The sequence below is a fragment of the Paramormyrops kingsleyae genome, chromosome 18 (assembly GCF_048594095.1).
Source record: "Paramormyrops kingsleyae isolate MSU_618 chromosome 18, PKINGS_0.4, whole genome shotgun sequence".
NCBI lineage: Eukaryota > Metazoa > Chordata > Actinopteri > Osteoglossiformes > Mormyridae > Paramormyrops > Paramormyrops kingsleyae.
This window is the reverse complement of record NC_132814.1, coordinates 28,425,072-28,439,567: the sequence shown is the minus strand read 5'-3', so window position 1 is coordinate 28,439,567 and position 14,496 is coordinate 28,425,072. Positions and strand designations below refer to the sequence as shown.

At 51.6% G+C, this 14,496-nt stretch overlaps 39 non-coding genes across 39 annotated transcripts; 19 read left to right on the top strand and 20 right to left on the bottom strand.

Moving 5' to 3' along the window:
* Positions 1–2,012: 2,012 nt before the first annotated feature.
* trnan-guu (transfer RNA asparagine (anticodon GUU)) lies at positions 2,013–2,086 on the bottom strand. Its single transcript has one exon. It is a non-coding gene; the product is annotated as a tRNA-Asn (tRNA).
* Positions 2,087–2,201: 115 nt separating this feature from the next.
* trnak-cuu (transfer RNA lysine (anticodon CUU)) lies at positions 2,202–2,274 on the top strand. Its single transcript has one exon. It is a non-coding gene; the product is annotated as a tRNA-Lys (tRNA).
* A 394-nt stretch (positions 2,275–2,668) lies between these two features.
* trnae-cuc (transfer RNA glutamic acid (anticodon CUC)) lies at positions 2,669–2,740 on the bottom strand. Its single transcript has one exon. It is a non-coding gene; the product is annotated as a tRNA-Glu (tRNA).
* A 188-nt stretch (positions 2,741–2,928) lies between these two features.
* trnac-gca (transfer RNA cysteine (anticodon GCA)) lies at positions 2,929–3,000 on the top strand. Its single transcript has one exon. It is a non-coding gene; the product is annotated as a tRNA-Cys (tRNA).
* A 311-nt stretch (positions 3,001–3,311) lies between these two features.
* trnan-guu (transfer RNA asparagine (anticodon GUU)) lies at positions 3,312–3,385 on the bottom strand. Its single transcript has one exon. It is a non-coding gene; the product is annotated as a tRNA-Asn (tRNA).
* Positions 3,386–3,500: 115 nt separating this feature from the next.
* trnak-cuu (transfer RNA lysine (anticodon CUU)) lies at positions 3,501–3,573 on the top strand. The gene has a single exon. It is a non-coding gene; the product is annotated as a tRNA-Lys (tRNA).
* Positions 3,574–3,956: 383 nt separating this feature from the next.
* Positions 3,957–4,028, bottom strand: trnae-cuc (transfer RNA glutamic acid (anticodon CUC)). The gene has a single exon. It is a non-coding gene; the product is annotated as a tRNA-Glu (tRNA).
* A 188-nt stretch (positions 4,029–4,216) lies between these two features.
* On the top strand, positions 4,217–4,288 carry trnac-gca (transfer RNA cysteine (anticodon GCA)). The gene has a single exon. It is a non-coding gene; the product is annotated as a tRNA-Cys (tRNA).
* A 311-nt stretch (positions 4,289–4,599) lies between these two features.
* On the bottom strand, positions 4,600–4,673 carry trnan-guu (transfer RNA asparagine (anticodon GUU)). Its single transcript has one exon. It is a non-coding gene; the product is annotated as a tRNA-Asn (tRNA).
* A 115-nt stretch (positions 4,674–4,788) lies between these two features.
* Positions 4,789–4,861, top strand: trnak-cuu (transfer RNA lysine (anticodon CUU)). Its single transcript has one exon. It is a non-coding gene; the product is annotated as a tRNA-Lys (tRNA).
* Positions 4,862–5,244: 383 nt separating this feature from the next.
* Positions 5,245–5,316, bottom strand: trnae-cuc (transfer RNA glutamic acid (anticodon CUC)). Its single transcript has one exon. It is a non-coding gene; the product is annotated as a tRNA-Glu (tRNA).
* A 188-nt stretch (positions 5,317–5,504) lies between these two features.
* On the top strand, positions 5,505–5,576 carry trnac-gca (transfer RNA cysteine (anticodon GCA)). Its single transcript has one exon. It is a non-coding gene; the product is annotated as a tRNA-Cys (tRNA).
* Positions 5,577–5,887: 311 nt separating this feature from the next.
* On the bottom strand, positions 5,888–5,961 carry trnan-guu (transfer RNA asparagine (anticodon GUU)). The gene has a single exon. It is a non-coding gene; the product is annotated as a tRNA-Asn (tRNA).
* A 115-nt stretch (positions 5,962–6,076) lies between these two features.
* On the top strand, positions 6,077–6,149 carry trnak-cuu (transfer RNA lysine (anticodon CUU)). The gene has a single exon. It is a non-coding gene; the product is annotated as a tRNA-Lys (tRNA).
* A 383-nt stretch (positions 6,150–6,532) lies between these two features.
* trnae-cuc (transfer RNA glutamic acid (anticodon CUC)) lies at positions 6,533–6,604 on the bottom strand. The gene has a single exon. It is a non-coding gene; the product is annotated as a tRNA-Glu (tRNA).
* Positions 6,605–6,792: 188 nt separating this feature from the next.
* Positions 6,793–6,864, top strand: trnac-gca (transfer RNA cysteine (anticodon GCA)). Its single transcript has one exon. It is a non-coding gene; the product is annotated as a tRNA-Cys (tRNA).
* Positions 6,865–7,175: 311 nt separating this feature from the next.
* On the bottom strand, positions 7,176–7,249 carry trnan-guu (transfer RNA asparagine (anticodon GUU)). The gene has a single exon. It is a non-coding gene; the product is annotated as a tRNA-Asn (tRNA).
* A 115-nt stretch (positions 7,250–7,364) lies between these two features.
* Positions 7,365–7,437, top strand: trnak-cuu (transfer RNA lysine (anticodon CUU)). Its single transcript has one exon. It is a non-coding gene; the product is annotated as a tRNA-Lys (tRNA).
* Positions 7,438–7,831: 394 nt separating this feature from the next.
* On the bottom strand, positions 7,832–7,903 carry trnae-cuc (transfer RNA glutamic acid (anticodon CUC)). Its single transcript has one exon. It is a non-coding gene; the product is annotated as a tRNA-Glu (tRNA).
* Positions 7,904–8,091: 188 nt separating this feature from the next.
* trnac-gca (transfer RNA cysteine (anticodon GCA)) lies at positions 8,092–8,163 on the top strand. The gene has a single exon. It is a non-coding gene; the product is annotated as a tRNA-Cys (tRNA).
* Positions 8,164–8,474: 311 nt separating this feature from the next.
* trnan-guu (transfer RNA asparagine (anticodon GUU)) lies at positions 8,475–8,548 on the bottom strand. Its single transcript has one exon. It is a non-coding gene; the product is annotated as a tRNA-Asn (tRNA).
* A 115-nt stretch (positions 8,549–8,663) lies between these two features.
* trnak-cuu (transfer RNA lysine (anticodon CUU)) lies at positions 8,664–8,736 on the top strand. The gene has a single exon. It is a non-coding gene; the product is annotated as a tRNA-Lys (tRNA).
* A 383-nt stretch (positions 8,737–9,119) lies between these two features.
* Positions 9,120–9,191, bottom strand: trnae-cuc (transfer RNA glutamic acid (anticodon CUC)). The gene has a single exon. It is a non-coding gene; the product is annotated as a tRNA-Glu (tRNA).
* Positions 9,192–9,379: 188 nt separating this feature from the next.
* Positions 9,380–9,451, top strand: trnac-gca (transfer RNA cysteine (anticodon GCA)). The gene has a single exon. It is a non-coding gene; the product is annotated as a tRNA-Cys (tRNA).
* Positions 9,452–9,762: 311 nt separating this feature from the next.
* On the bottom strand, positions 9,763–9,836 carry trnan-guu (transfer RNA asparagine (anticodon GUU)). The gene has a single exon. It is a non-coding gene; the product is annotated as a tRNA-Asn (tRNA).
* A 115-nt stretch (positions 9,837–9,951) lies between these two features.
* On the top strand, positions 9,952–10,024 carry trnak-cuu (transfer RNA lysine (anticodon CUU)). Its single transcript has one exon. It is a non-coding gene; the product is annotated as a tRNA-Lys (tRNA).
* A 384-nt stretch (positions 10,025–10,408) lies between these two features.
* trnae-cuc (transfer RNA glutamic acid (anticodon CUC)) lies at positions 10,409–10,480 on the bottom strand. The gene has a single exon. It is a non-coding gene; the product is annotated as a tRNA-Glu (tRNA).
* A 188-nt stretch (positions 10,481–10,668) lies between these two features.
* On the top strand, positions 10,669–10,740 carry trnac-gca (transfer RNA cysteine (anticodon GCA)). Its single transcript has one exon. It is a non-coding gene; the product is annotated as a tRNA-Cys (tRNA).
* Positions 10,741–11,051: 311 nt separating this feature from the next.
* Positions 11,052–11,125, bottom strand: trnan-guu (transfer RNA asparagine (anticodon GUU)). The gene has a single exon. It is a non-coding gene; the product is annotated as a tRNA-Asn (tRNA).
* A 115-nt stretch (positions 11,126–11,240) lies between these two features.
* trnak-cuu (transfer RNA lysine (anticodon CUU)) lies at positions 11,241–11,313 on the top strand. The gene has a single exon. It is a non-coding gene; the product is annotated as a tRNA-Lys (tRNA).
* A 383-nt stretch (positions 11,314–11,696) lies between these two features.
* trnae-cuc (transfer RNA glutamic acid (anticodon CUC)) lies at positions 11,697–11,768 on the bottom strand. Its single transcript has one exon. It is a non-coding gene; the product is annotated as a tRNA-Glu (tRNA).
* Positions 11,769–11,956: 188 nt separating this feature from the next.
* trnac-gca (transfer RNA cysteine (anticodon GCA)) lies at positions 11,957–12,028 on the top strand. The gene has a single exon. It is a non-coding gene; the product is annotated as a tRNA-Cys (tRNA).
* Positions 12,029–12,339: 311 nt separating this feature from the next.
* Positions 12,340–12,413, bottom strand: trnan-guu (transfer RNA asparagine (anticodon GUU)). The gene has a single exon. It is a non-coding gene; the product is annotated as a tRNA-Asn (tRNA).
* A 115-nt stretch (positions 12,414–12,528) lies between these two features.
* Positions 12,529–12,601, top strand: trnak-cuu (transfer RNA lysine (anticodon CUU)). The gene has a single exon. It is a non-coding gene; the product is annotated as a tRNA-Lys (tRNA).
* Positions 12,602–12,985: 384 nt separating this feature from the next.
* Positions 12,986–13,057, bottom strand: trnae-cuc (transfer RNA glutamic acid (anticodon CUC)). Its single transcript has one exon. It is a non-coding gene; the product is annotated as a tRNA-Glu (tRNA).
* A 188-nt stretch (positions 13,058–13,245) lies between these two features.
* trnac-gca (transfer RNA cysteine (anticodon GCA)) lies at positions 13,246–13,317 on the top strand. The gene has a single exon. It is a non-coding gene; the product is annotated as a tRNA-Cys (tRNA).
* A 311-nt stretch (positions 13,318–13,628) lies between these two features.
* trnan-guu (transfer RNA asparagine (anticodon GUU)) lies at positions 13,629–13,702 on the bottom strand. Its single transcript has one exon. It is a non-coding gene; the product is annotated as a tRNA-Asn (tRNA).
* Positions 13,703–13,817: 115 nt separating this feature from the next.
* Positions 13,818–13,890, top strand: trnak-cuu (transfer RNA lysine (anticodon CUU)). The gene has a single exon. It is a non-coding gene; the product is annotated as a tRNA-Lys (tRNA).
* A 383-nt stretch (positions 13,891–14,273) lies between these two features.
* Positions 14,274–14,345, bottom strand: trnae-cuc (transfer RNA glutamic acid (anticodon CUC)). Its single transcript has one exon. It is a non-coding gene; the product is annotated as a tRNA-Glu (tRNA).
* Between the last annotated feature and the right edge of the window lie 151 nt (positions 14,346–14,496).

Here is a 14,496-nt window from a genome sequence, read left to right as displayed (position 1 = left end):
TGCCAAAAGATGCAGTATAGAGTTACCTGCAATGTTTCTGTAAGTTAATAGAACAGTTCAGGGCAGAAATAGTCTCTGTGCTTATTATGTATAGAATGTACAATAATGGTACATTGTACTTTTACATTTTTATGTCTGAATTTGCTAGTGAAGCAGTATACAGAGATAGAAGTGTAATACATGGAAGTCTGATGAGAAAGAGATATTCGTGGTAAACAATGGCCAGACAAGCAAGCCATTAAAACCACAAAGTGATCACATTTCAACTAGTCCGGAGGCATTCGTAATAAAAGGAGACTTTTCTGGCACTTTGCAGCAATATAATCTTCATAATGAACAATACTCGCTAAGATGTTCATTGATGTTTTTTAACAAGGAAACTCTGAGACAAAACATTGTAATGTTATCTTAAGGTTCTGGTGACCGTATTTGTATGTAAGTGAAACATAACAAAAATACTAAAGATCTTGGATGCATTCTTCCCTCATGGGCTTTGTGACCATATACATATGCTCTGACCACCTGTCACACAGAGTAAGCTGTGCTAAGTGCATCTCAGTATCTGTTGTGGTTTGTTCTCTTGCTCTTTAAATAGCAGCAACACATAAAATCAACCAAATAGGAAAATTAAAATAATATAGAAAACGTGAGAAAACAAGGGGGAAAACTCTGGGGATGTAAATTAAAGTTGTAAACTATGATCTGGAAATATGACTAATATAATAAATCTACAGTCTACATATTTATCAGCTTTTTAATAATTGTCCTAAAAAAGGAACTAAAACTGCATATGCAAAAAAAATGCAGCGTTTTGGAATATACATGTATTCTCACATGACACAATACAGATAAAATGAATGATTTTATTTAAGTTGAATGTGTCACAATCCACGGGGAAGCAGGCGACAGATGCCATGAATATAAACAAAAGGGTTTTTATTTCCGGGACGACACACTGCAAGACACACGTAACATTACAATGACTGGACTGGGGAAACAAACTTAAACGCGGACTAAATACAATGAACTAATGACAACAATCAGAAACAGCCGTAAAACACTGGGAATCCACATGAGGTGAAGGAGGAGGAGTGGCAAACGAGAGGAGCGGACGATCGGGGCATGACAGAATGTAATATTTTAATAAAATGTACTATGGTTCAGTGCCACAGAACTAGTTACATTTTTCAAATATAATTGAATGGTGAATCCCGGTAAATTTGAATGATTAAAGTAAACGTTGATAATGATATCTCTCTTTGGCGATCATAAGGCTGTAAAAATTATAATGTTGTGTTACGTGCTACGGGTACTTTGCATATCAGAGTTTTCCCATTTTCTGAACCTTCTTGCTTCTGCCCCGACTCTTTCTCCGACTTCTCTAGTTGTGAGTAGCTGATTGGTATGCCGATGAAGCACTCTTTTGGAGTGCTTTGGTTGGCCGTTAAATTACTCTTTAGGAGTGCTTCGAAGCCCCGCCTTTGAAACAAGCACCATCCCAATTGGAGGATGCTGAGAGAAATTCAAAGAAATCCAGACCCAAAATGCAAGTGAGACTGAGAGACAGACTGGTGGACGCTAGAACTGGCCTATTTGTATAGATCTACACACTGAATTGGGATAAAATCTTATTGCATGTGGAGATTCTGATTAGGTTATCATTGTAAATGCATTTAGTGTCTTGGCCCAGCTAGCTCGGTTGGTAGAACCTGAGACTGTTAATCTTAGGCTATGCTTCTTGCCGTCAATACAGCATTCCTTGCTGGTCTCCATTGTTTAACGTGAGTGCTGGCAATGTGAAAGGGCGCGACGGTCTCGGACCATGAGCAGCTATCTGAGTTGTGCCAGAGGCTCTTTACACCATGGGTTTCTCCTGCCATGTACACCGGAAGCGAACTTCTTTGTTATTTCCTTCCGAGATCATCCGAGCTCATCTTGTGCTATTGTTACGAGAGTAAAAGGAGACTCATGGAGAGATCGTCTGCTCCAAATCAGAGAGGAAAAGGAGAGCGCATCCCCGGGTGGGCTTGAACCACCAACCTCTCAGTTAACAGCCGAGCGCACTAACCAATTGCGCCACAGAGACAGCGAAGGCAACGGTACAGCTGTGCTTTATGGGGTTTGGAGTCAGAAGGCCCTTCTCAGAAAAGCGGCGGATCCGAAAGTAGCCGGTCCGGGGGTCAGTCTTTTGTTGTGTCGTGGCCCGGCTAGCTCAGTCGGTAGAGCATGAGACTCTTAATCTCAGGGTCGTGGGTTCGAGCCCCACGTTGGGTGTGGTCTTTTTGACGCATAGAAGCCCACCACCCTCCCAGACGTGAACGTGATGAGTCGTGCCGTCAATGAAAGATGATCGTGACTCACTCTGCCTTCTCGTGACAGGCCAGACAGGACCCTTCGTCTGCGTGGTGAATGCGCTGTGTTCTCCCATGCAAGTGGATGTCAGTGGTCCGTGCTGTCGTGCAGCTCTCTTGAAAATGCCCTGTTGCTCATTTGAGTGGCCGGTGAGTGAAAAACCAAAGAGTGAGAAGCAAGCTGAGGGCACAACCACACTGGGAATGCTGCGAGGACCTCGTCCAGGTCCCAGAGGTCAGAAGCTAACAAAAAGGCTCACAATGGGAGGTGCAGGAAAACACACAAAAAAAAGAAGGACCCAAGAAGACCCCTGGAATTCCCTGACCGGGAATCGAACCCGGGCCGTGGCGGTGAGAGCGCCAAATCCTGACCAGTAGACCACCAGGGACCCCACGTGACATGGTGTTGCTCTCTGTCATACAGAAATACTCACAAGTGCCCCTTCAGGTCAGACCTGGCTTGGCCGTCAGTCCACTTCTTATTTTCGCCTAAGAGCTGGATGCTGCATAAAGAGTAGCCGCAGAGCGTGTATCAAAGTAGCTTGTGCTTCCACCTCATCTCCATTTCTTTGCCTGTGGGGGTATAGCTCAGTGGTAGAGCATTTGACTGCAGATCAAGAGGTCCTAGGTTCAAATCCTGGTGCCCCCTGAGTTGTTTCCACCGCGTGCCATCTAGGCTGTGCTTCTTGCCGTCGATACGGCATTCCTTGCTGGTCTCCGTTGTTTAACGTGAGTGCTGGCAATGTGAAAGGGCGCGACGGTCTCGGACCATGAGCAGCTATCTGAGTTGTGCCAGAGGCTCTTTCCACCATGGGTTTCTCCTGCCGTGTACACCGGAAGCAAACTTCTTTGTTATTTCCTTCCGAGATCATCCGAGCTCATCTTGTGCTATTGTTACGAGAGTAAAAGGAGACTCATGGAGAGATCGTCTGCTCCAAATCAGAGAGGAAAAGGAGAGCGCATCCCCGGGTGGGCTTGAACCACCAACCTCTCGGTTAACAGCCGAGCACACTAACCAATTGCACCACAGAGACAGCGAAGGCAACGGTACAGCTGTGCTTTATGGGGTTTGGAGTCAGAAGGCCCTTCTCAGAAAAGCGGCGGATCCGAAAGTAGCCGGTCCGGGGGTCAGTCTTTTGTTGTGTCGTGGCCCGGCTAGCTCAGTCGGTAGAGCATGAGACTCTTAATCTCAGGGTCGTGGGTTCGAGCCCCACGTTGGGCGTGGTCTTTTTGACGCATAGAAGCCCACCACCCTCCCAGACGTGAACGTGATGAGTCGTGCCGTCAATGAAAGATGATCGTGACTCACTCTGCCTTCTTGTGACAGGCCAGACAGGACCCTGTGAATGCGCTGTGTTCTCCCATGCAAGTGGATGTCAGTGGTCCGTGCTGTCGTGCAGCTCTCTTGAAAATGCCCTGTTGCTCATTTGAGTGGCCGGTGAGTGAAAAACCAAAGAGTGAGAAGCAAGCTGAGGGCACAACCACACTGGGAATGCTGCGAGGACCTCGTCCAGGTCCCAGAGGTCAGAAGCTAACAAAAAGGCTCACAATGGGAGGTGCAGGAAAACACACAAAAAAAAGAAGGACCCAAGAAGACCCCTGGAATTCCCTGACCGGGAATCGAACCCGGGCCGTGGCGGTGAGAGCGCCAAATCCTGACCACTAGATCACCAGGGACCCCACATGACATGGTGTTGCTCTCTGTCATACAGAAATACTCACAAGTGCCCCTTCAGGTCAGACCTGGCTTGGCCGTCAGTCCACTTCTTATTTTCGCCTAAGAGCTGGATGCTGCATAAAGAGTAGCCGCAGAGCGTGTATCAAAGTAGCTTGTGCTTCCACCTCATCTCCATTTCTTTGCCTGTGGGGGTATAGCTCAGTGGTAGAGCATTTGACTGCAGATCAAGAGGTCCTAGGTTCAAATCCTGGTGCCCCCTGAGTTGTTTCCACCGCGTGCCATCTAGGCTGTGCTTCTTGCCGTCGATACGGCATTCCTTGCTGGTCTCCGTTGTTTAACGTGAGTGCTGGCAATGTGAAAGGGCGCGACGGTCTCGGACCATGAGCAGCTATCTGAGTTGTGCCAGAGGCTCTTTCCACCATGGGTTTCTCCTGCCGTGTACACGGGAAGCAAACTTCTTTGTTATTTCCTTCCGAGATCATCCGAGCTCATCTTGTGCTATTGTTACGAGAGTAAAAGGAGACTCATGGAGAGATCGTCTGCTCCAAATCAGAGAGGAAAAGGAGAGCACGTCCCCGGGTGGGCTTGAACCACCAACCTCTCGGTTAACAGCCGAGCACACTAACCAATTGCACCACAGAGACAGCGAAGGCAACGGTACAGCTGTGCTTTATGGGGTTTGGAGTCAGAAGGCCCTTCTCAGAAAAGCGGCGGATCCGAAAGTAGCCGGTCCGGGGGTCAGTCTTTTGTTGTGTCGTGGCCCGGCTAGCTCAGTCGGTAGAGCATGAGACTCTTAATCTCAGGGTCGTGGGTTCGAGCCCCACGTTGGGCGTGGTCTTTTTGACGCATAGAAGCCCACCACCCTCCCAGACGTGAACGTGATGAGTCGTGCCGTCAATGAAAGATGATCGTGACTCACTCTGCCTTCTTGTGACAGGCCAGACAGGACCCTGTGAATGCGCTGTGTTCTCCCATGCAAGTGGATGTCAGTGGTCCGTGCTGTCGTGCAGCTCTCTTGAAAATGCCCTGTTGCTCATTTGAGTGGCCGGTGAGTGAAAAACCAAAGAGTGAGAAGCAAGCTGAGGGCACAACCACACTGGGAATGCTGCGAGGACCTCGTCCAGGTCCCAGAGGTCAGAAGCTAACAAAAAGGCTCACAATGGGAGGTGCAGGAAAACACACAAAAAAAAGAAGGACCCAAGAAGACCCCTGGAATTCCCTGACCGGGAATCGAACCCGGGCCGTGGCGGTGAGAGCGCCAAATCCTGACCAGTAGACCACCAGGGACCCCACATGACATGGTGTTGCTCTCTGTCATACAGAAATACTCACAAGTGCCCCTTCAGGTCAGACCTGGCTTGGCCGTCAGTCCACTTCTTATTTTCGCCTAAGAGCTGGATGCTGCATAAAGAGTAGCCGCAGAGCGTGTATCAAAGTAGCTTGTGCTTCCACCTCATCTCCATTTCTTTGCCTGTGGGGGTATAGCTCAGTGGTAGAGCATTTGACTGCAGATCAAGAGGTCCTAGGTTCAAATCCTGGTGCCCCCTGAGTTGTTTCCACCGCGTGCCATCTAGGCTGTGCTTCTTGCCGTCGATACGGCATTCCTTGCTGGTCTCCGTTGTTTAACGTGAGTGCTGGCAATGTGAAAGGGCGCGACGGTCTCGGACCATGAGCAGCTATCTGAGTTGTGCCAGAGGCTCTTTCCACCATGGGTTTCTCCTGCCGTGTACACGGGAAGCAAACTTCTTTGTTATTTCCTTCCGAGATCATCCGAGCTCATCTTGTGCTATTGTTACGAGAGTAAAAGGAGACTCATGGAGAGATCGTCTGCTCCAAATCAGAGAGGAAAAGGAGAGCACGTCCCCGGGTGGGCTTGAACCACCAACCTCTCGGTTAACAGCCGAGCGCGCTAACCAATTGCGCCACAGAGACAGCGAAGGCAACGGTACAGCTGTGCTTTATGGGGTTTGGAGTCAGAAGGCCCTTCTCAGAAAAGCGGCGGATCCGAAAGTAGCCGGTCCGGGGGTCAGTCTTTTGTTGCGTCGTGGCCCGGCTAGCTCAGTCGGTAGAGCATGAGACTCTTAATCTCAGGGTCGTGGGTTCGAGCCCCACGTTGGGCGTGGTCTTTTTGACGCATAGAAGCCCACCACCCTCCCAGACGTGAACGTGATGAGTCGTGCCGTCAATGAAAGATGATCGTGACTCACTCTGCCTTCTTGTGACAGGCCAGACAGGACCCTGTGAATGCGCTGTGTTCTCCCATGCAAGTGGATGTCAGTGGTCCGTGCTGTCGTGCAGCTCTCTTGAAAATGCCCTGTTGCTCATTTGAGTGGCCGGTGAGTGAAAAACCAAAGAGTGAGAAGCAAGCTGAGGGCACAACCACACTGGGAATGCTGCGAGGACCTCGTCCAGGTCCCAGAGGTCAGAAGCTAACAAAAAGGCTCACAATGGGAGGTGCAGGAAAACACACAAAAAAAAGAAGGACCCAAGAAGACCCCTGGAATTCCCTGACCGGGAATCGAACCCGGGCCGTGGCGGTGAGAGCGCCAAATCCTGACCACTAGATCACCAGGGACCCCACATGACATGGTGTTGCTCTCTGTCATACAGAAATACTCACAAGTGCCCCTTCAGGTCAGACCTGGCTTGGCCGTCAGTCCACTTCTTATTTTCGCCTAAGAGCTGGATGCTGCATAAAGAGTAGCCGCAGAGCGTGTATCAAAGTAGCTTGTGCTTCCACCTCATCTCCATTTCTTTGCCTGTGGGGGTATAGCTCAGTGGTAGAGCATTTGACTGCAGATCAAGAGGTCCTAGGTTCAAATCCTGGTGCCCCCTGAGTTGTTTCCACCGCGTGCCATCTAGGCTGTGCTTCTTGCCGTCGATACGGCATTCCTTGCTGGTCTCCGTTGTTTAACGTGAGTGCTGGCAATGTGAAAGGGCGCGACGGTCTCGGACCATGAGCAGCTATCTGAGTTGTGCCAGAGGCTCTTTCCACCATGGGTTTCTCCTGCCGTGTACACGGGAAGCAAACTTCTTTGTTATTTCCTTCCGAGATCATCCGAGCTCATCTTGTGCTATTGTTACGAGAGTAAAAGGAGACTCATGGAGAGATCGTCTGCTCCAAATCAGAGAGGAAAAGGAGAGCGCGTCCCCGGGTGGGCTTGAACCACCAACCTCTCGGTTAACAGCCGAGCGCGCTAACCAATTGCGCCACAGAGACAGCGAAGGCAACAGTACAGCTGTGCTTTATGGGGTTTGGAGTCAGAAGGCCCTTCTCAGAAAAGCGGCGGATCCGAAAGTAGCCGGTCCGGGGGTCAGTCTTTTGTTGTGTCGTGGCCCGGCTAGCTCAGTCGGTAGAGCATGAGACTCTTAATCTCAGGGTCGTGGGTTCGAGCCCCACGTTGGGCGTGGTCTTTTTGACGCATAGAAGCCCACCACCCTCCCAGACGTGAACGTGATGAGTCGTGCCGTCAATGAAAGATGATCGTGACTCACTCTGCCTTCTCGTGACAGGCCAGACAGGACCCTTCGTCTGCGTGGTGAATGCGCTGTGTTCTCCCATGCAAGTGGATGTCAGTGGTCCGTGCTGTCGTGCAGCTCTCTTGAAAATGCCCTGTTGCTCATTTGAGTGGCCGGTGAGTGAAAAACCAAAGAGTGAGAAGCAAGCTGAGGGCACAACCACACTGGGAATGCTGCGAGGACCTCGTCCAGGTCCCAGAGGTCAGAAGCTAACAAAAAGGCTCACAATGGGAGGTGCAGGAAAACACACAAAAAAAAGAAGGACCCAAGAAGACCCCTGGAATTCCCTGACCGGGAATCGAACCCGGGCCGTGGCGGTGAGAGCGCCAAATCCTGACCAGTAGACCACCAGGGACCCCACATGACATGGTGTTGCTCTCTGTCATACAGAAATACTCACAAGTGCCCCTTCAGGTCAGACCTGGCTTGGCCGTCAGTCCACTTCTTATTTTCGCCTAAGAGCTGGATGCTGCATAAAGAGTAGCCGCAGAGCGTGTATCAAAGTAGCTTGTGCTTCCACCTCATCTCCATTTCTTTGCCTGTGGGGGTATAGCTCAGTGGTAGAGCATTTGACTGCAGATCAAGAGGTCCTAGGTTCAAATCCTGGTGCCCCCTGAGTTGTTTCCACCGCGTGCCATCTAGGCTGTGCTTCTTGCCGTCGATACGGCATTCCTTGCTGGTCTCCGTTGTTTAACGTGAGTGCTGGCAATGTGAAAGGGCGCGACGGTCTCGGACCATGAGCAGCTATCTGAGTTGTGCCAGAGGCTCTTTCCACCATGGGTTTCTCCTGCCGTGTACACGGGAAGCAAACTTCTTTGTTATTTCCTTCCGAGATCATCCGAGCTCATCTTGTGCTATTGTTACGAGAGTAAAAGGAGACTCATGGAGAGATCGTCTGCTCCAAATCAGAGAGGAAAAGGAGAGCACGTCCCCGGGTGGGCTTGAACCACCAACCTCTCGGTTAACAGCCGAGCGCGCTAACCAATTGCGCCACAGAGACAGCGAAGGCAACGGTACAGCTGTGCTTTATGGGGTTTGGAGTCAGAAGGCCCTTCTCAGAAAAGCGGCGGATCCGAAAGTAGCCGGTCCGGGGGTCAGTCTTTTGTTGCGTCGTGGCCCGGCTAGCTCAGTCGGTAGAGCATGAGACTCTTAATCTCAGGGTCGTGGGTTCGAGCCCCACGTTGGGCGTGGTCTTTTTGACGCATAGAAGCCCACCACCCTCCCAGACGTGAACGTGATGAGTCGTGCCGTCAATGAAAGATGATCGTGACTCACTCTGCCTTCTTGTGACAGGCCAGACAGGACCCTGTGAATGCGCTGTGTTCTCCCATGCAAGTGGATGTCAGTGGTCCGTGCTGTCGTGCAGCTCTCTTGAAAATGCCCTGTTGCTCATTTGAGTGGCCGGTGAGTGAAAAACCAAAGAGTGAGAAGCAAGCTGAGGGCACAACCACACTGGGAATGCTGCGAGGACCTCGTCCAGGTCCCAGAGGTCAGAAGCTAACAAAAAGGCTCACAATGGGAGGTGCAGGAAAACACACAAAAAAAAGAAGGACCCAAGAAGACCCCTGGAATTCCCTGACCGGGAATCGAACCCGGGCCGTGGCGGTGAGAGCGCCAAATCCTGACCACTAGATCACCAGGGACCCCACATGACATGGTGTTGCTCTCTGTCATACAGAAATACTCACAAGTGCCCCTTCAGGTCAGACCTGGCTTGGCCGTCAGTCCACTTCTTATTTTCGCCTAAGAGCTGGATGCTGCATAAAGAGTAGCCGCAGAGCGTGTATCAAAGTAGCTTGTGCTTCCACCTCATCTCCATTTCTTTGCCTGTGGGGGTATAGCTCAGTGGTAGAGCATTTGACTGCAGATCAAGAGGTCCTAGGTTCAAATCCTGGTGCCCCCTGAGTTGTTTCCACCGCGTGCCATCTAGGCTGTGCTTCTTGCCGTCGATACGGCATTCCTTGCTGGTCTCCGTTGTTTAACGTGAGTGCTGGCAATGTGAAAGGGCGCGACGGTCTCGGACCATGAGCAGCTATCTGAGTTGTGCCAGAGGCTCTTTCCACCATGGGTTTCTCCTGCCGTGTACACGGGAAGCAAACTTCTTTGTTATTTCCTTCCGAGATCATCCGAGCTCATCTTGTGCTATTGTTACGAGAGTAAAAGGAGACTCATGGAGAGATCGTCTGCTCCAAATCAGAGAGGAAAAGGAGAGCGCGTCCCCGGGTGGGCTTGAACCACCAACCTCTCGGTTAACAGCCGAGCGCGCTAACCAATTGCGCCACAGAGACAGCGAAGGCAACAGTACAGCTGTGCTTTATGGGGTTTGGAGTCAGAAGGCCCTTCTCAGAAAAGCGGCGGATCCGAAAGTAGCCGGTCCGGGGGTCAGTCTTTTGTTGTGTCGTGGCCCGGCTAGCTCAGTCGGTAGAGCATGAGACTCTTAATCTCAGGGTCGTGGGTTCGAGCCCCACGTTGGGCGTGGTCTTTTTGACGCATAGAAGCCCACCACCCTCCCAGACGTGAACGTGATGAGTCGTGCCGTCAATGAAAGATGATCGTGACTCACTCTGCCTTCTCGTGACAGGCCAGACAGGACCCTTCGTCTGCGTGGTGAATGCGCTGTGTTCTCCCATGCAAGTGGATGTCAGTGGTCCGTGCTGTCGTGCAGCTCTCTTGAAAATGCCCTGTTGCTCATTTGAGTGGCCGGTGAGTGAAAAACCAAAGAGTGAGAAGCAAGCTGAGGGCACAACCACACTGGGAATGCTGCGAGGACCTCGTCCAGGTCCCAGAGGTCAGAAGCTAACAAAAAGGCTCACAATGGGAGGTGCAGGAAAACACACAAAAAAAAGAAGGACCCAAGAAGACCCCTGACCGGGAATCGAACCCGGGCAGTGGCGGTGAGAGCGCCAAATCCTGACCACTAGACCACCAGGGACCCCACATGACATGGTGTTGCTCTCTGTCATACAGAAATACTCACAAGTGCCCCTTCAGGTCAGACCTGGCTTGGCCGTCAGTCCACTTCTTATTTTCGCCTAAGAGCTGGATGCTGCATAAAGAGTAGCCGCAGAGCGTGTATCTAAGTAGCTTGTGCTTCCACCTCATCTCCATTTCTTTGCCTGTGGGGGTATAGCTCAGTGGTAGAGCATTTGACTGCAGATCAAGAGGTCCTAGGTTCAAATCCTGGTGCCCCCTGAGTTGTTTCCACCGCGTGCCATCTAGGCTGTGCTTCTTGCCGTCGATACGGCATTCCTTGCTGGTCTCCGTTGTTTAACGTGAGTGCTGGCAATGTGAAAGGGCGCGACGGTCTCGGACCATGAGCAGCTATCTGAGTTGTGCCAGAGGCTCTTTCCACCATGGGTTTCTCCTGCCGTGTACACGGGAAGCAAACTTCTTTGTTATTTCCTTCCGAGATCATCCGAGCTCATCTTGTGCTATTGTTACGAGAGTAAAAGGAGACTCATGGAGAGATCGTCTGCTCCAAATCAGAGAGGAAAAGGAGAGCACGTCCCCGGGTGGGCTTGAACCACCAACCTCTCGGTTAACAGCCGAGCGCGCTAACCAATTGCGCCACAGAGACAGCGAAGGCAACGGTACAGCTGTGCTTTATGGGGTTTGGAGTCAGAAGGCCCTTCTCAGAAAAGCGGCGGATCCGAAAGTAGCCGGTCCGGGGGTCAGTCTTTTGTTGTGTCGTGGCCCGGCTAGCTCAGTCGGTAGAGCATGAGACTCTTAATCTCAGGGTCGTGGGTTCGAGCCCCACGTTGGGCGTGGTCTTTTTGACGCATAGAAGCCCACCACCCTCCCAGACGTGAACGTGATGAGTCGTGCCGTCAATGAAAGATGATCGTGACTCACTCTGCCTTCTTGTGACAGGCCAGACAGGACCCTGTGAATGCGCTGTGTTCTCCCATGCAAGTGGATGTCAGTGGTCCGTGCTGTCGTGCAGCTCTCTTGAAAATGCCCTGTTGCTCATTTGAGTGGCCGGTGAGTGAAAAACCAAAGAGTGAGAAGCAAGCTGAGGGCACAACCACACTGGGAATGCTGCGAGGACCTCGTCCAGGTCCCAGAGGTCAGAAGCTAACAAAAAGGCTCACAATGGGAGGTGCAGGAAAACACACAAAAAAAAGAAGGACCCAAGAAGACCCCTGGAATTCCCTGACCGGGAATCGAACCCGGGCCGTGGCGGTGAGAGCGCCAAATCCTGACCACTAGATCACCAGGGACCCCACATGACATGGTGTTGCTCTCTGTCATACAGAAATACTCACAAGTGCCCCTTCAGGTCAGACCTGGCTTGGCCGTCAGTCCACTTCTTATTTTCGCCTAAGAGCTGGATGCTGCATAAAGAGTAGCCGCAGAGCGTGTATCAAAGTAGCTTGTGCTTCCACCTCATCTCCATTTCTTTGCCTGTGGGGGTATAGCTCAGTGGTAGAGCATTTGACTGCAGATCAAGAGGTCCTAGGTTCAAATCCTGGTGCCCCCTGAGTTGTTTCCACCGCGTGCCATCTAGGCTGTGCTTCTTGCCGTCGATACGGCATTCCTTGCTGGTCTCCGTTGTTTAACGTGAGTGCTGGCAATGTGAAAGGGCGCGACGGTCTCGGACCATGAGCAGCTATCTGAGTTGTGCCAGAGGCTCTTTCCACCATGGGTTTCTCCTGCCGTGTACACGGGAAGCAAACTTCTTTGTTATTTCCTTCCGAGATCATCCGAGCTCATCTTGTGCTATTGTTACGAGAGTAAAAGGAGACTCATGGAGAGATCGTCTGCTCCAAATCAGAGAGGAAAAGGAGAGCGCGTCCCCGGGTGGGCTTGAACCACCAACCTCTCGGTTAACAGCCGAGCGCGCTAACCAATTGCGCCACAGAGACAGCGAAGGCAACAGTACAGCTGTGCTTTATGGGGTTTGGAGTCAGAAGGCCCTTCTCAGAAAAGCGGCGGATCCGAAAGTAGCCGGTCCGGGGGTCAGTCTTTTGTTGTGTCGTGGCCCGGCTAGCTCAGTCGGTAGAGCATGAGACTCTTAATCTCAGGGTCGTGGGTTCGAGCCCCACGTTGGGCGTGGTCTTTTTGACGCATAGAAGCCCACCACCCTCCCAGACGTGAACGTGATGAGTCGTGCCGTCAATGAAAGATGATCGTGACTCACTCTGCCTTCTCGTGACAGGCCAGACAGGACCCTTCGTCTGCGTGGTGAATGCGCTGTGTTCTCCCATGCAAGTGGATGTCAGTGGTCCGTGCTGTCGTGCAGCTCTCTTGAAAATGCCCTGTTGCTCATTTGAGTGGCCGGTGAGTGAAAAACCAAAGAGTGAGAAGCAAGCTGAGGGCACAACCACACTGGGAATGCTGCGAGGACCTCGTCCAGGTCCCAGAGGTCAGAAGCTAACAAAAAGGCTCACAATGGGAGGTGCAGGAAAACACACAAAAAAAAGAAGGACCCAAGAAGACCCCTGACCGGGAATCGAACCCGGGCAGTGGCGGTGAGAGCGCCAAATCCTGACCACTAGACCACCAGGGACCCCACATGACATGGTGTTGCTCTCTGTCATACAGAAATACTCACAAGTGCCCCTTCAGGTCAGACCTGGCTTGGCCGTCAGTCCACTTCTTATTTTCGCCTAAGAGCTGGATGCTGCATAAAGAGTAGCCGCAGAGCGTGTATCTAAGTAGCTTGTGCTTCCACCTCATCTCCATTTCTTTGCCTGTGGGGGTATAGCTCAGTGGTAGAGCATTTGACTGCAGATCAAGAGGTCCTAGGTTCAAATCCTGGTGCCCCCTGAGTTGTTTCCACCGCGTGCCATCTAGGCTGTGCTTCTTGCCGTCGATACGGCATTCCTTGCTGGTCTCCGTTGTTTAACGTGAGTGCTGGCAATGTGAAAGGGCGCGACGGTCTCGGACCATGAGCAGCTATCTGAGTTGTGCCAGAGGCTCTTTCCACCATGGGTTTCTCCTGCCGTGTACACCGGAAGCAAACTTCTTTGTTATTTCCTTCCGAGATCATCCAAGCTCATCTTGTGCTATTGTTACGAGAGTAAAAGGAGACTCATGGAGAGATCGTCTGCTCCAAATCAGAGAGGAAAAGGAGAGCACGTCCCCGGGTGGGCTTGAACCACCAACCTCTCGGTTAACAGCCGAGCGCGCTAACCAATTGCGCCACAGAGACAGCGAAGGCAACGGTACAGCTGTGCTTTATGGGGTTTGGAGTCAGAAGGCCCTTCTCAGAAAAGCGGCGGATCCGAAAGTAGCCGGTCCGGGGGTCAGTCTTTTGTTGTGTCGTGGCCCGGCTAGCTCAGTCGGTAGAGCATGAGACTCTTAATCTCAGGGTCGTGGGTTCGAGCCCCACGTTGGGCGTGGTCTTTTTGACGCATAGAAGCCCACCACCCTCCCAGACGTGAACGTGATGAGTCGTGCCGTCAATGAAAGATGATCGTGACTCACTCTGCCTTCTTGTGACAGGCCAGACAGGACCCTGTGAATGCGCTGTGTTCTCCCATGCAAGTGGATGTCAGTGGTCCGTGCTGTCGTGCAGCTCTCTTGAAAATGCCCTGTTGCTCATTTGAGTGGCCGGTGAGTGAAAAACCAAAGAGTGAGAAGCAAGCTGAGGGCACAACCACACTGGGAATGCTGCGAGGACCTCGTCCAGGTCCCAGAGGTCAGAAGCTAACAAAAAGGCTCACAATGGGAGGTGCAGGAAAACACACAAAAAAAAGAAGGACCCAAGAAGACCCCTGGAATTCCCTGACCGGGAATCGAACCCGGGCCGTGGCGGTGAGAGCGCCAAATCCTGACCACTAGATCACCAGGGACCCCACATGACATGGTGTTGCTCTCTGTCATACAGAAATACTCACAAGTGCCCCTTCAGGTCAGACCTGGCTTGGCCGTCAGTCCACTTCTTATTTTCGCCTAAGAGCTGGATGCTGCATAAAGAGTAGCCGCAGAGCGTGTATCAAAGTA